The 13863-nt window shown below is 41.6% G+C and overlaps 1 long non-coding RNA gene across 1 annotated transcript in view; it reads left to right on the top strand.

Moving 5' to 3' along the window:
• LOC144365330 (uncharacterized) overlaps window positions 1-13863 on the top strand; it is an 80514-nt gene that overhangs the window by 49134 nt on the left and 17517 nt on the right. The window lies entirely within an intron of this gene.

Consider the following 13863-nt stretch of genomic DNA (forward strand, 5'->3'; position numbering starts at 1 on the left):
TGTCTCTATCCTTCATGTCTCTACCCAGGGGCAGCAAGGGACAGAAAGGTTGCTGGGGCCTAGGGAAGTGGACTACAGATGCCGTCCTATGCTGGCTTGGTGGTGCGGAGCCGAGGATGTGGGCCTGAGAGCCAGGCAGCAGCCCAGACAGTGTGAGAACCAACTGGAAAGGCTGAACGGGATTCAGATTGCCAAAGAGGCCTGTTGTCCTGTCAAGGGAAGGGAGACGTGGGCTTGTCCTGCCTGACAGATTCTCTCATTCCCTCCCAAACTAAAGGCTGTTGGCTGTTGCTGGCCCAGGCAGCTCCTGGGTGTGTCCTTGCTCTCTGGTGACAGCCAGAGAATCTATTGGATTTGAGGATTATCCCAATTGTCAGAGCAAAATTTGATGGCCATACACATAAGAATAACCTGAGACATCATTAAAATAAGAACCAAACATAAGCTACCATCTTCTAGCATCCATGGACCCGCTGTAAAGTCAAGTGGGTCTCCTGCATAGCCAGGGGATATTTGGATAGTGGATTGGGCCAAATGTGGGGGTCAATCTTTAGTGATATTTGATGCACCCCAAGTAACCACAAGCAGAGGAATAGTAGAACCTTCAAATGAGGGGTCCTGGCTTGTGAAAATGACTCAACTTGTTGCAAGGGTGGGGGGATGAACTTGAAAGTGTGCAGCCCAGATGTCAATTTTAAGATCCACTTGGCCTGACACAGCTGTAGTCTCCAAGCTGCCTGTGGAAGGAGTGGGGCCACACCCACAGCTGCAGCCAGCAGCGCTATTCAAAACTCCCCCAGGGCCAACCACTGTGAAAAGAACAGTTTATTACACAAAATAAAACAAAATGCCAGCTCATCTTTATGGTTTCATGGTCTGCCTTGGAGGAGCAGAAAAGGAGTTTTATTTTTCACCCTCCTGTGTACTGAGCACCAACTATATTGTTTTGGGGCCAGTTTGGGGAAGATCTGGAATGTTCTGTGCTGTACTGTGGACTCAATGTCTGACCACAAACCTACCATTTAACTTAACTGGCCATGGCTGAGCCTTTGGGAAATGGGGAGAATGGAGTGCCCTGGAGATGAAGCTAGATTTAAATAAAATGTTTGATATGTTATAATCATTTTATCTATCCTTTCAAACAAAGACAATGGAGTTTGGGTTAATTGTTGGCCTTGATATTAGTTTTAAGAAGCTCATTCAACTAGACTCCTGGCTTTCGAGCAGGCTTTGAAATAAAAAGATGCACATGAAAGACTATAAAACTGAAACACTGATGTGAATACTGAAGTTTTTCTACACTATAACACAGACAGGAGATAATAAAAGTATATTATTGTCAAGAAACAAGAGAACTACTGGGTGAAAGATAAAAAGCTCTTTGTGGTGGTATTTAGCACACAGGTAGTTACTTAGTGTGGAGAGGGAAATAGCTCCCTTGTCTCTTTATTACCTCTCAGTGCCAAATATATTGAAGTGGACTCTGAGAATCCAAGGAAAAACGCACTTGCTCTGTGCACAGGAGGATTCAGCCCGTGATGGGTACCAGAGTGTCTGTCTGGTACTCAAGCATCTGAAAGAAACATGAACTGAGGATCAGCCAGATGTTTTGTCTACACAATGCCATGCTTTAAGCTGTTTCCCCTCTTTGTGGGCACTTGGTGTCATATAGATGAAACACTCGGATGAATAATTGAGGGGTTCCTCACTTTTTCATTCAGATACTTATGATATATGGAAACAGCTGAAGTATGTGGTTCAAAGTTCAGAAAGAGGAAACAGGGAAGCAGGAGACGAGAAATAAAGCAAGGACAAGGACCGCCATCCACTTCTGGGGTGACACGGTCCTCTAAGTGTACAAGGAAAGTCATCAAAAGGAGAAAGAGGTCAGTAATGAAATAGAAGTGGATCTGAAGGAGATGGGGAAGAGATTTTTCCTGACCTTGACCTTCATGATCCAATATATGGCCCTGCCAGGATAATACTTATGAGTGAGTGTGTGTGTGTGTGTGTGTGTGTGTGTGTGTGTGTGTGTGAGTGTGATGTTTGTTTATTTTTAAGGTAAGGAGATACTTGCTATGCATTCGGATCACGTGTTTACTGCCTTTTCTAAGCGATGCTGTGCCTGTCAAGTTTTCATTTCCCCGGAATTTTACCTCCCCATCTCCCTCCCCACCCTGTTCTCCCCGTCTGTAACACAAATGCCTTTTTTATTTTTTTTGCTAGTTTAATTAGTGCATGAATTCATTTTGATTGATGAATTGATGTGGCTTATTGGCATGAAGACTCCCCTCCCCTCCCAGAGCTGTGTGTAATGGAAACGGCTTGTGCGGGCGACACCTGCTTTGATGCGGCAGCCTTTCTGTTTGAAGCTGAAAGGCCAGCCGTTCAGCTGTGATTTCCAAGTCTCTGGGGAAATTTTTTTTTTTTTTCTGGGCCTGTTGGTGGAATGAGGGGAGGTTGGTGGTGCATGAGGGGTTTGGGAGTGTGTGGAAAGTGGTGGCTGAGAAACATTACAGCTAAGGATTTAATGTTTATATTTTATTGGACTGATTTTGAAATAGTCATTGTTCACACCCTGGACCCAGGAGGGAAGGGGACCTTGACTCTCTGCCATCGGTAGTAAGGCGTTATGAATTAGTGCAGTGAGCTGAAAATTTCCAATGCCTCTTGCCAAAGAATTAAACTGAAATTAGCACACAGTTGGTAACAATTTGATTTCTGGTTTCACTTTAATCAGTGAGGATTAATGGTTAAAATTTTTATTTCTAATCTCACTTTAGCCTGACTAACAAAAGCTGTCACTTTCTTGCAAACTGCTAAATGAAGAGGGATTTATATGCTCTGTGAGAGAATAAAAGTTAAAGGGCTAAGACCCACTTTTCAGACCATAAAAATTTAAAAGTCCCCCCATGTAGTGCTCAGAGAGCTGACTGCTGCTGGACCCAGTTATGTTACAGCAGGTCAAGGGTGGTGGAAGGACTTGGGTGCATTCTTAATGGCTTCAAAACTCCAGAAGAAATACAGTATTATGCCCGGGGAAAATTAATACTTCAGAACAGAGCAGGAAGTAGGATGGAATTGTGGATAGAGCATTGCCTAGCTCAGACGTGACTTCTACCCTTTCTCCTTGTCCTGTTGCCACTTGAGCTAGCCCTTTTGATGGCTTCCCCTGGCCACCATCTATGTGAAATTGTAAAAATGGTAAATTCTGTCTCCATCCTTCCAAGGGCTGTTGGACAATTTTTCACTGACTCTCACCCCCGGAGACTCTCTCTAAATGTCCTTTTTTGGGGGGGCATAAATAAGCCCACACTTGACTTTCCCCTGCCTTTTCACCTATTTCCTACTAAAACAAGTGTTGTCACAACCCAGATGCACTCATTTGCCATCTCTGTTTTGAAATCCTTCATTTCCTATTTGTCCCAGCTTTTCCACTGTGGCACCTTGATCTGGGAAGTCAAACTCAAATTGCAATTGAGGGGGATGTTGGGTGTCTGGGGAGGGGGGTGCGGGACGGAGACTTGAGTATCACATGAGTAGTGGGACCAGGTGATTTTCAAAGTTTCTTCTACTACCCAAAACTCTGTGATCCACCTGAAGAGGCAACTGGCTTTCTTAACCCTTCCTTAAGTTTGATGCCAATCAAATATGAGCCTTTTCTCCAAATTTTAATTCTCCTTTGATGAATACATTTCCTCAGCTATTGGGTCATTCCCAAAGACTATGCTGTCAAATAAATACCTCTTTTAACAACAAGCTGGACAATAGGAATGAATTTTCCAGTGGTTAGCCGCAAGAATCATCATCCTTACGATTCTTTGTTTTTCATAGTCATATTTATTCTAATTTCCCACTTATCAGAACAATTCTATTATCTGTTATTTTGAGAGCTCTCTCTTCCTGCAATGAATAAGATAAGAATAAACTAACCGAATGTAGGTGGCATTAGGAAAACTTGAAACCCTGAGGTTGTAGCTTTGATCTTTATAGTGGTGATTTACGTCTTTACCACAAGCCTTTTGCTCAGTTAGGTACTGCCCAGCATTGGTTCACGGGGTTCCTAGGAGCAGCCTATGCCTATGCTGTCTTCTTACTACCTCAAACCAGCCATGGGTACTCTGCCAACTTTCAAGGTCATGGTTCTTACCTTTTCTTACCATCCAGGCTGCCATTTGAGGAACTTGCCACACACTGTTTCCTGTCCTATTTTGGGGAGAGTCGTTTTGTGCCCCTAGATCAGGCCATTTCTGCTTCATCTAACCCTTGAGGCTCTATCCCATTATAGACAATGTAACTCACTTGTGCTACAATTTTTGGATTTAAGAAGAGTCAGATTTTCCTCTTCAGGTAAAAGAGGAGCCCTTAGTTCTTAGGGAAAAGGCACAATCATTTTAACTTGTAGTGGGTGAAGAGTAGTTAGGTAGAATAGTGAAATCCTTTATCATTCTAAAAATCTATTGATCAATCTATCAGTCCATCTATCATTTAAGTCTATGTCTACATCTACATATCTCTCTTAGGTTTTCTTGCTACAGAACTGTAACTGCTATTTGAAAGGTGCACCTTCTAAGACACCTTTCTAACTATGCTATGCACTGGGGGCTGGATTGCATGTGATGGTAGGTAGAAACTTGACTACCATGGCTCAATACCAAATGGGCTAATTTTCCTCATGTAACAAGTGGCCCAAGGGAGGCAGTTTAGGGTAGTGTCATCATTCCATGTCATCACCATGTATGGAGTGTCCTTTCATCTATGTGATTGATACTTGGCTGCTCTCGGGCAGGAAAATAGGAGATTAGCAAACTCTTCTCTTCATTAAGTCATGTCTTTTTACTTAGGAACACAGTTTTCCCTGGGGACCTGGCCTGTATCTATGATCAGGAAGTACCCTTTGGCCACCTCTGGTTATATAGGAGCTGGGTAGGTGTGTTCATTTCCCAGTCCTTCCAGTGGAAACAGAGGAAATAGGGTGGGCATTCTCTAGCACCTGTCAAAGTGCCCAAGTCCTCTATTATTAAAAAAAAGGTAAACTATAATTGGTGTCTGTGTATTTAACTATGACTAAAGAGACAAATGCCTACCCAGACACTATAATTCCTATCATCTTTAAGTTCACAGATGATATGTGGAGATTGACAGGTCAGAGTGGAGGCACAGTCTGAGAGTCTTCCAAGGAAGATGGCCAAAGTGAAAATCACCCTTTGCAATGACAGGAGAAGTGATATCTCTAATTTGCACCGACTCTTACATGTCTTGCCTGGAGCCTCACTATGGGGCCAGGTAGGGGGTGTGTGTGTCCTGTATCTGTGGCTGGTTTAGAGAGGTGCCTATGGGAGAGAAAGAGGTGAGTGTTGATCACAACGGCTTGTGGGCCTGGCTGCACACTGGAATAACCTGAAAAACTGACAGCTGATACTTATCCCAAGAGATTTTGATTTCATTGATTAGGAGTGTGATCTGAGTATGGGGGTACTTCAAAGATCCCCATTAAGAGTCTAATGCACAGCCAGGGTTGAAGTCACTGTATTAGATTTTTCTGAAATGATCACAGTACCCCCACCTTCATTAGCATTGTGCTCACTCAAAGGGACCTTGGCCTGATGTCTCTGCAGACACTGGAGGATGGGCTTGTCTGTAGGAATCCATGATTGAGTCTGTCATAGGGATGCTCCCGGGCATCTCTCAGCATCCTCTTCATGAGAAGCTGTGGGGAGATGCTTCCAGCTCTATCTCAGGAAGTGTGGTTCTTTTCAACATTTGGTTTGTTTTTGCTTTGTGACATGCTGAGTCTTATAAATGACTGTTTCCCTTTTTGTTGGGGGCTGTCAGGAGGCCTGGGAGCAAAGCCGTACCACCTCCGGGCCCATAGTCCTCTGTCTTATTATCACTTTTGGACTGAGTGCCTTTTCATCCAAATTTTTATTTTTATTTTTATTTTTTTTTTTTTATTTTTTTTTTTTTTTAAATTTTTTTTTTTTTTTTTTTAAAGAGAGAGTGAGAGACAGAGGGGGACAGAGAGAGAGAGAGAATTTTTTTTAACATTTATTTAGTTTTTCTTAGTTCTTGGCGGACACAACATCTTTGTTGGTATGTGGTGCTGCTGAGGATCGAACCCGGGCCGCACGCATGCTAGGCGAGCGCGCTACCGCTTGAGCCACATCCCCAGCCCCCCTCATCCAAATTTTTAGACTCCTTCAATTTATTTTTATTTTGGTACTGGGGAGTGAACCCAGGGGCACTTAACCACTGAGCCACATCCTCAGCCCTATTTTATATTTTACTGAGACAGGGTCTCACTGAGATGCTCAGTGCTTTGCTGTTGCTGAGGCTAGTTTTGAACCCATGATCCTCCTGCCTCAGCTTCCCTAGCTGCTGGGATTACAGGTGTGCACCATCACATCCAGTTTAGACTCTTTGATTTAAAGAATGCTTCCCTATTATACTTCTGCAAACCACCTTCAATCCTTGGTAGAATGAAGTAGAGGATTAAAATCAATACATATATTTTAAAATATAATAAGAATCCATAAAAGAGCTCATCATCGCCCAATCACAATTCCTCTCTTATCCTATGATTTGTGATTTCACCATAGCTCGAATTTTTAAAATTTGGTTTCTTTTTTTTCTTCAAGGTTGCCTTGAAATTTATTTTAAATAAATTATTTATTTTAAATAATTTATTTATTCTGGTTTCTTTCTGTGTAAAAACCTTCTCAGTGGAAACATGAGTGGTAATAACCCAAAGAGTAATTTATTTCTGGGTATCTATCCTCAAGGGATGACCTCTGTTCTTCATGGGGCTGCTTTGCTTTTCGAATCTACAGACATTAAAATTTTGAAAATTAGACTCTAATAGAGTTATTCAGCAGACAGTGTAATAGGCGTTAGTAGAAAATGGCTGTGTTTGCAATTTTACCTCTCATGGTTTCTTCCTGGGTTTATCCTTTTAAAGAGCTGTGTGTGTGTGTGTGTGTGTGTGTGTGTGTGTGTGTGTGTGTGTGTGTATAAGTGTGTGAATTGTGTTTTGCTCTTGTGATCCTGGGGATCAAACCCAGGCCCAGTACGTGCTAGGCAAGTGCTCTACCACTGAGCTACACCCAACTCTAAGGAGCTATTTTTAATTGAACGAAAAGCAGCTGCTCTAGCAGTTCTAAGTCAAAGAACCAGAAAGTGGCTCCTCATTTGATTTCATTTCATTTCACAAAGACAGCACTTAAGCTTTGATTTTCATTGTTGTCCAAGATCAGTTATTTGTTTACCAGACATGCTTTAGATAGCTACAACCCATTTGTAAGTCACTTATTTTATACATTAGGGCTAATGTCTGGTAAAGTGTTTCTAAGTTGCCTATTGTCATAAAACTTAAGAACTCTGACAGAGATATTAGGAATCATAATGATACAATATTTATGAGGCAAACTACCAGGTAATATCTCGTGATGGAGAAATAGCTAGAAAGCACTTTCAAAATAAGTCTGCTCTTAGTCAGCCATTGTAACCCCTGTAGAGTTAGAAATAAGCCAGATGTCCAGGATTAGTTTCTAAGTACTTGCTGTGTGTCTTTGGGTAATACACTGCACCTTTCTGTATTCCCCCATCCAAAGAAAACAATTAAAATGACATGGATATATTCAAGTTTAACTAAGGAGGCAGAGTACTGAGTTCATTATTTAGTATTCTGAGTTTAAAAAGATAGTTGACATTAGATGCCAGACTCTTCTGCTGTTGATTGGGGAGTAAATATGAGATTTGAAGGGAAGACAGGCTTCTCTTCATTTCTCACTTCTTATAGGCAAGTAAGGAAGGAGTGGTCTAGATGAAAGGGAGCTATGGATTCCATCATTTTTTTTTCTTTAGTTCCCCACCTCTTAGCTTCCACCATTTATGTGTGTCTTTTGAGGAATTAGGGGTAGAAAATTCGGTTCCCATGTTTCCCATGTTTAATCATGAAAGACTCAGCAGAGAAGAAAAGCACAATAGTGAACTTTGACTTCAAAGTGGATAGCATTATTTCATTATGCTATGAAAACTGTAGAAGTCTCCAAATTATAGTATTGACCATAACCTTTGTGTAAATTAGAGTCCTAGTTCTCAAGGTAAGGATTGTCCCCTACAGAATTTTGCCCACTCCTGCTGATCCCTCTGGTAAGCAACAAAAGTTGTTCCAGTACTGCTGTCTCCCATTGTCTGAGAGTTCTTTCAGGAGTAAAAATGACAATGATCGTTGTCTTTTTAAGTGATACTAATAAAATATTTTGTATTATAATCAAACTAAGAAGGCAAGAGCACCCTTTGTATTCAGAGATCATTCCTAGTTTCAAATATTTTGTTTTAAATCACATTGTGATTTCCCAGTAATAATTTGGTAGCAAAATTTCTGTGAGATCTTTCCATTTCTGTTCTTCTCCAAAGTGGAGCAAGGGAATGTAGGGAGACTTGGGCTCAAGGAAAACAAATACTCTTCTCTGTCGCCATCCTCCTGCTTCCCACTGCCCAGCACTGCAGTCATCTGGGGTTTATATGTTAAAGGACTTGGAATTCTTTAACTCATGGTCTCCACTGAGACACGTCCTCCACCTCTGTGGAGATACCGCCTCCTACCCCACTGCATCTCCTCTTTCTGCTGATTTAATTTAACATGTATCACCAGGCACATGTTACTTTGTTTATCAGACATGAACTCTAGAACCTGGACAACCCAAGCCTACTTCTGGACTCATAGAACCTGGAGGAGAACAAAATGGCAGGGCTCTTGAAGATCAACTAGAAGCCCTCAGCTTGTCTAATATAGTTAAGGAGAATTCTGTGTAAGGTGTGAAGCTTGGAGTGCGCTCTGGAAGAAGTGAAGCAGGTGAATCTATTACCAGAGGAAGAAAACTTTTACCACAACTGGAGGAGGTCAAATGATTTCTCTTAAGCAGGTGTTTGAACAGGGTTCTGTCCAAAGACCTTTGATGGAAGCCATAATTGCAGCAGCCAATGGACATGCCTTGAAATCCATAGTCCCCTTTGATTTAATTTGAATACTTTGTTTATTGTTAATTGTGAAGAAATTTCCTTTTTACAACCTGCAGTAACCAATGTCACCACCAATGTCCAGCCACCAATGTCTCTGGACCATCTGAACCTATTGCTTCAGCACCACACCATAGTAGTTGTGAACGTGAGCTCAGAGACAGAGAATCATGATTGTGAAGCCCAGAACTGGGATGTGGGGTCAAGTTATGTGCCTTGACAGTAAGGGAAGATTGCCCCCCAAAGGGAGATTGGGTATCCCAGAGAGGAAAGGGTAGCAGTTGCAGGGTAAGTTGGACCTGGGCTCAAATTTCAGCTCTACTATATTTAGTGCTATAAACTTGAGCATATTATGTGGTCTCTGTACACTTCAGCAATAAATAGAGCTAAGTAATACCTTTTTGTGTGTATTCTTAAGAGGACTCAATGAAATTGAATTGTAAAAATGCACATAAAGTATGCAGGATATAGCAAGCTTTCAACCAAAACTCATCTTTTGCTCCCTCTTCAAGTGAGACATTCTCTAAAATTCTTTGCACTTGGTTACCCTTTTTAGCATTCCTTTAGCCACTGAGGCTTTCTCTTCCCACTCTAGCTTTGAATCTGCTTTCTCTACCCCTGGGAACAAAACTCTTTTTTTTTTTTTGGTATGTGTTTATTGTTGTGGTTATGGTTATTATTAATTTTCCATCAAAAGAAAGTGTATCCTTAATCAGTTTCTGCATCTCATCGAACACATTTCCAAATCAAAGCATTGAAATGCACAACTCAGCCGGCTGGTGAAGCATGCTTTTTAGTTTAGTTTGCGTAGCTCATGCAAAAAATGTTCCCCATGACCTGCCTCCCTAATAATTCTTGAGGGTTGAACTTATGCTCAGATAGTTACATCTGGTTCTAGAGTTAACAAATGGGTCAGAAGGAAAAGGAGGAGTGAAAAAAAAAAAAACCATCCAGCCCCCATTGCCTCCTCCTCTGATTTTTTCCCCCTCTCTCAGTGTGAAGTCATTTGCTTTTCTTTCTAGCCCATACCAAGTCTTTAGAAGTGGAGCCAGGCAGATGGTGAGGTTATAGCTTGGGCAAAATGTGTTCTAATGTTATCAGCTTTAAAGGAGCACATGGAGCAGAGAGGAAAGATGGTTTGTGGTATTTTTGTTTATTAAATTTGATGGTTGGATTATGACATTTATATTTATTAAATGTACAGAATCTCATCCATCATGGTTGACAGTCAGAACATGTCCTGTGTGGTTGGCATAGCTGTCTCTTCCTGCAAAGAGATCTAACATTTATTCTTATTTGGAAGACGGAGAAGAGGTGGAGAATAAAGGAGATCCACCCTTCAATGCCACTACCCTGGGGAAATGGGAGTATGAGATAAGTGTTATTGTGTTTGATTCTGTCATGTTAAGCAGCCTTTTCCTTGTTTAGGTTCTGAGCCAGTTTGATGATGCTGTGGCTGGAATACGCCATGGGAGCATCAGGGCCAGTGAACCCAGCAGAGGAAAAATACATAGAAAGAGGGCTCTTGGCTTTGCCCCATTAAAACCCTGGCATTGGCTCTTGTTGAAATAATGTCACGATGGCTTTGTCTAGTGGCTCAGACACTTCAGCAGCCAGGCGTCTGCCTTCCGCTCTGTGTTTTATTACCTACCAGATGTGGGCCTCTTGGATAGCTTACCAGAGCACCAGGTGAACTGATGAAAGGACAGCACTCCAACCGCCTTCCCTGGTCACTCGAGCCTTGTTTATATGTAAGGGGAGAAAAGAGCTGGCAAGACTTAGGGACAAAAAAGGCACTGCCACCCATTAAGTTTCTCCATTGGTGTTTAGGTGCAAGAAGTGGTGTGCTTGCCTGAGGGTTACCGATCTTTTCTAGAGTATGAACTTCAGATGTTTTTATAGCCAATGTGTAAATGAATTAGACACATGGTTCCATCTCTCTAGCCACATATGCTTCCAAAAATAAAGGTGCATTTAGGTTTGAACAAACCCAGTCCATTTGGAAGTCTGTTAACCCATAATACTCCCTATACAGACAAGGAACATTTAAATTATAAGTAGGCAAAATACAAACCTAGAAGTGAAACTAAGTCCTTTTTCTCACCCTCTACTCCTGGCTCTTCTTTCAGGACCACTGTTGGGTCCAATGCCAGTCATTAGTGACCCTGTTGAGATTTTCTGAAGCAACAGCTCCTGTGCACTTACTATGTCTAAGAAAGATTTCAAGCAGAGTCAAACACAAAATCAGATGACCAGGCATTTCCTTTCCTTGGGTTTACTTAGGACCCCATAAATAGCATACAAGAGTACTATGTACTATTCTCATTCTTTTCCTTAAAAAAAATGGAGAATAATTATTCCTAAGTATTAAAAGTCATCAGTTGAGCATCTTTTGTGTATAGCACTAGTCTAGATATTATGAGGGCTATAAACAAAGGTAAATAGCAGTTATCTCTATAGTTTCAACAAAACACACCAAAAGCCAGACCTCTAGGAAGAGGTGCTATTTCCTGTTAGATAGTGTGTGTACATCTGATTACATAAATGGACCGTAAACATTTCAGGGGAGGGAGAGAATGCAGGTCCTGGGAGTTAGGAAGGCAAAGGTCATGAGTGCACTCCTCACATGGTCAGTTGGCTCTTCTCCAGCCCTGGTCACAGGCAGCCCTTGTTGCCCAGACACCCACCCTGACTATTCTGCAATTCCCATGAGCAGAGTTGGGGCTCACTGATGACAGGGCAGTGGGTGGATGGGGGAATAATACTATAAGGCTTCTCTGTATTTCTTTCTTGAATAATGGAGGACATAATGTTTTAGTTGTACTTATACTACATTTACTATAATTCCCATCTGCTGTTAGAAAGGAGTGAATATTTGAGGGCTTAAACTGTGTTTTAGCATATACAGATATATCTCAAAATATGTTTGAGATATACATATATGTATGTTTGAAATATACACACACATATTCTCTTGTGATTTTCATAGCCACTCTTTAAGATATGGACTTAGTATCACCATTTAACTGCTTAAAAGTCTAAAGATCAGAGCTTGGGTGTAGTGGGCATTTAATAAATACATGTTGAATGAATAAACACATACAACTCAGTTCTAAGATCCTGATTTTTCTCATGGTCACAAAGCAAGTCAGAAGCAGTGGAAGGACTCAGACCCAGTTCCTGTGGCTCCAAAGCCTGTTTTTTCATTGACAGTGCACAAGAGAGCCAGCACTATTAGGTCTCTGCACTGCCCCTTTCTCAGACCGGTATGGCTCAGGACAGAGAAGCACTGGAGAAAAATGTCTCCATCAACTAAGTATTCTGTTGCAGAGGAAGCCCAAGCTGTGGATCTCCTAGTGTTCCCCTCCTCCATCAACTTTGGCTCCAGAACAAAGATCAGGAGAATATTGGGCTGGGAGTGAGTCTGTTCCCATGGAATGATTTGCAGCCAGTGCAAGGCAAGTGGACAGAGAGGGAGGAGCGTGGATGTCGGGGGAAGTGTAGTGGATCCAGGAGCAGACCTGCAATCTTTGATCTGTGTTTGCCTCTTGCCATCCCTCACCCCTGAAAAACAGATTTCCACGTTCTGCAGCTTGAGATATACCAATTCCATACCCGAGAGGGAACTGCTATTTTATTGCCCCAATTAACTGCTTTATTTGTTTATAAATTCTTCCCTTTTCTGTTTTACGATGCAGTTGTGGTGTGTTTAATGGAAGTGCAAGATTAAGACTGGCAAGCTGACTGCCTGTTACATTTACAAAGCTTATAATGGTTTGAATCCAGAATGTTTGTGGCCTTTTCCAAAAATATTTGGTTTCTCTAAAAAGCAACAGCTGTTGGAAAATGGATGGAAAGTTTTTTTGCTTTTTGTTTTTTCCCCCTAGGAGGAGAAAAGCCATCGGTTTTTACTGTAGTGTGTGTAGCATTTTATTTAATGCTTTTTATTTCTTTGGGGAACTTGCCTGTTTGATAACAGATGAAACAACAGGGATGTAGTAAAATATAAAAACTCATGATGTTAAAAGTCAGCAAGCTGGATATTAATTTTAAAAGTCACAAAAGAAAACCAAGAATCTCTTACTAAAAATACCTCTTGCTGAGTGAAAACTTTTTTGCATCTGTGAGAACAGGTATGAATTTAAAAGCTTCAACTTCCACAAATATTTCTATAGTATTTTGCAGTTTAAAGAACAAGCATATTGAAGATCTGGATTTTACTACAATTCTATGAAGTGGCTTGAGGACAATGTTTTCCTTATTATAAATGATTCAAGTAAGGCCAGTAGGGATGCAGAGAGTCATGGGGAGTCACAGCTCAGCAGTGGACAGAGCTGGGATCAGAACAGAAATTTGCAATGACTAGCTCACGGCTTTCTGCCATAACAAACTGTCTAATCATTGAATGGTGCCATTTTTAAATGGATAACAAGCATTGTGATCTGGCAAAGTTATTGTCCCTGCCCTTGTGAGATGCTGTTGTGATAGCTATAAACCCATCACTGATCTGCCAGTTAATATCTTCGTGGAAGCAATCATGGCTGAGCATGCTCATCTGCTCAAACTCTGGCTAATTGGGGTGGGATCAGAGAAGTGCTCTCTGCCTGAGTTATCTGCTGGAGGCAGGGCACTGTGGTAAGATATGTATCATGCCACGTATGTATGCCTGGGAATAGTTTGTCCTCCGGCAGGAAAGAAGGCTGGATGCTGTAGAGACCAAAATGCAGTGAAGATGAATTTGCTCAGCGGAGTAGTTACAGGCCCAACATAACCTAGCAGACTAAAGTGAGAGTTGCCTCTCCTTCCCCTTCCCCTCCCCTGGCCTGCCTTCCTTCCTTCCAT

Source organism: Ictidomys tridecemlineatus, chromosome 7 (assembly GCF_052094955.1).
Source record: "Ictidomys tridecemlineatus isolate mIctTri1 chromosome 7, mIctTri1.hap1, whole genome shotgun sequence".
In the NCBI taxonomy this organism is placed as follows: Eukaryota; Metazoa; Chordata; class Mammalia; order Rodentia; family Sciuridae; genus Ictidomys; species Ictidomys tridecemlineatus.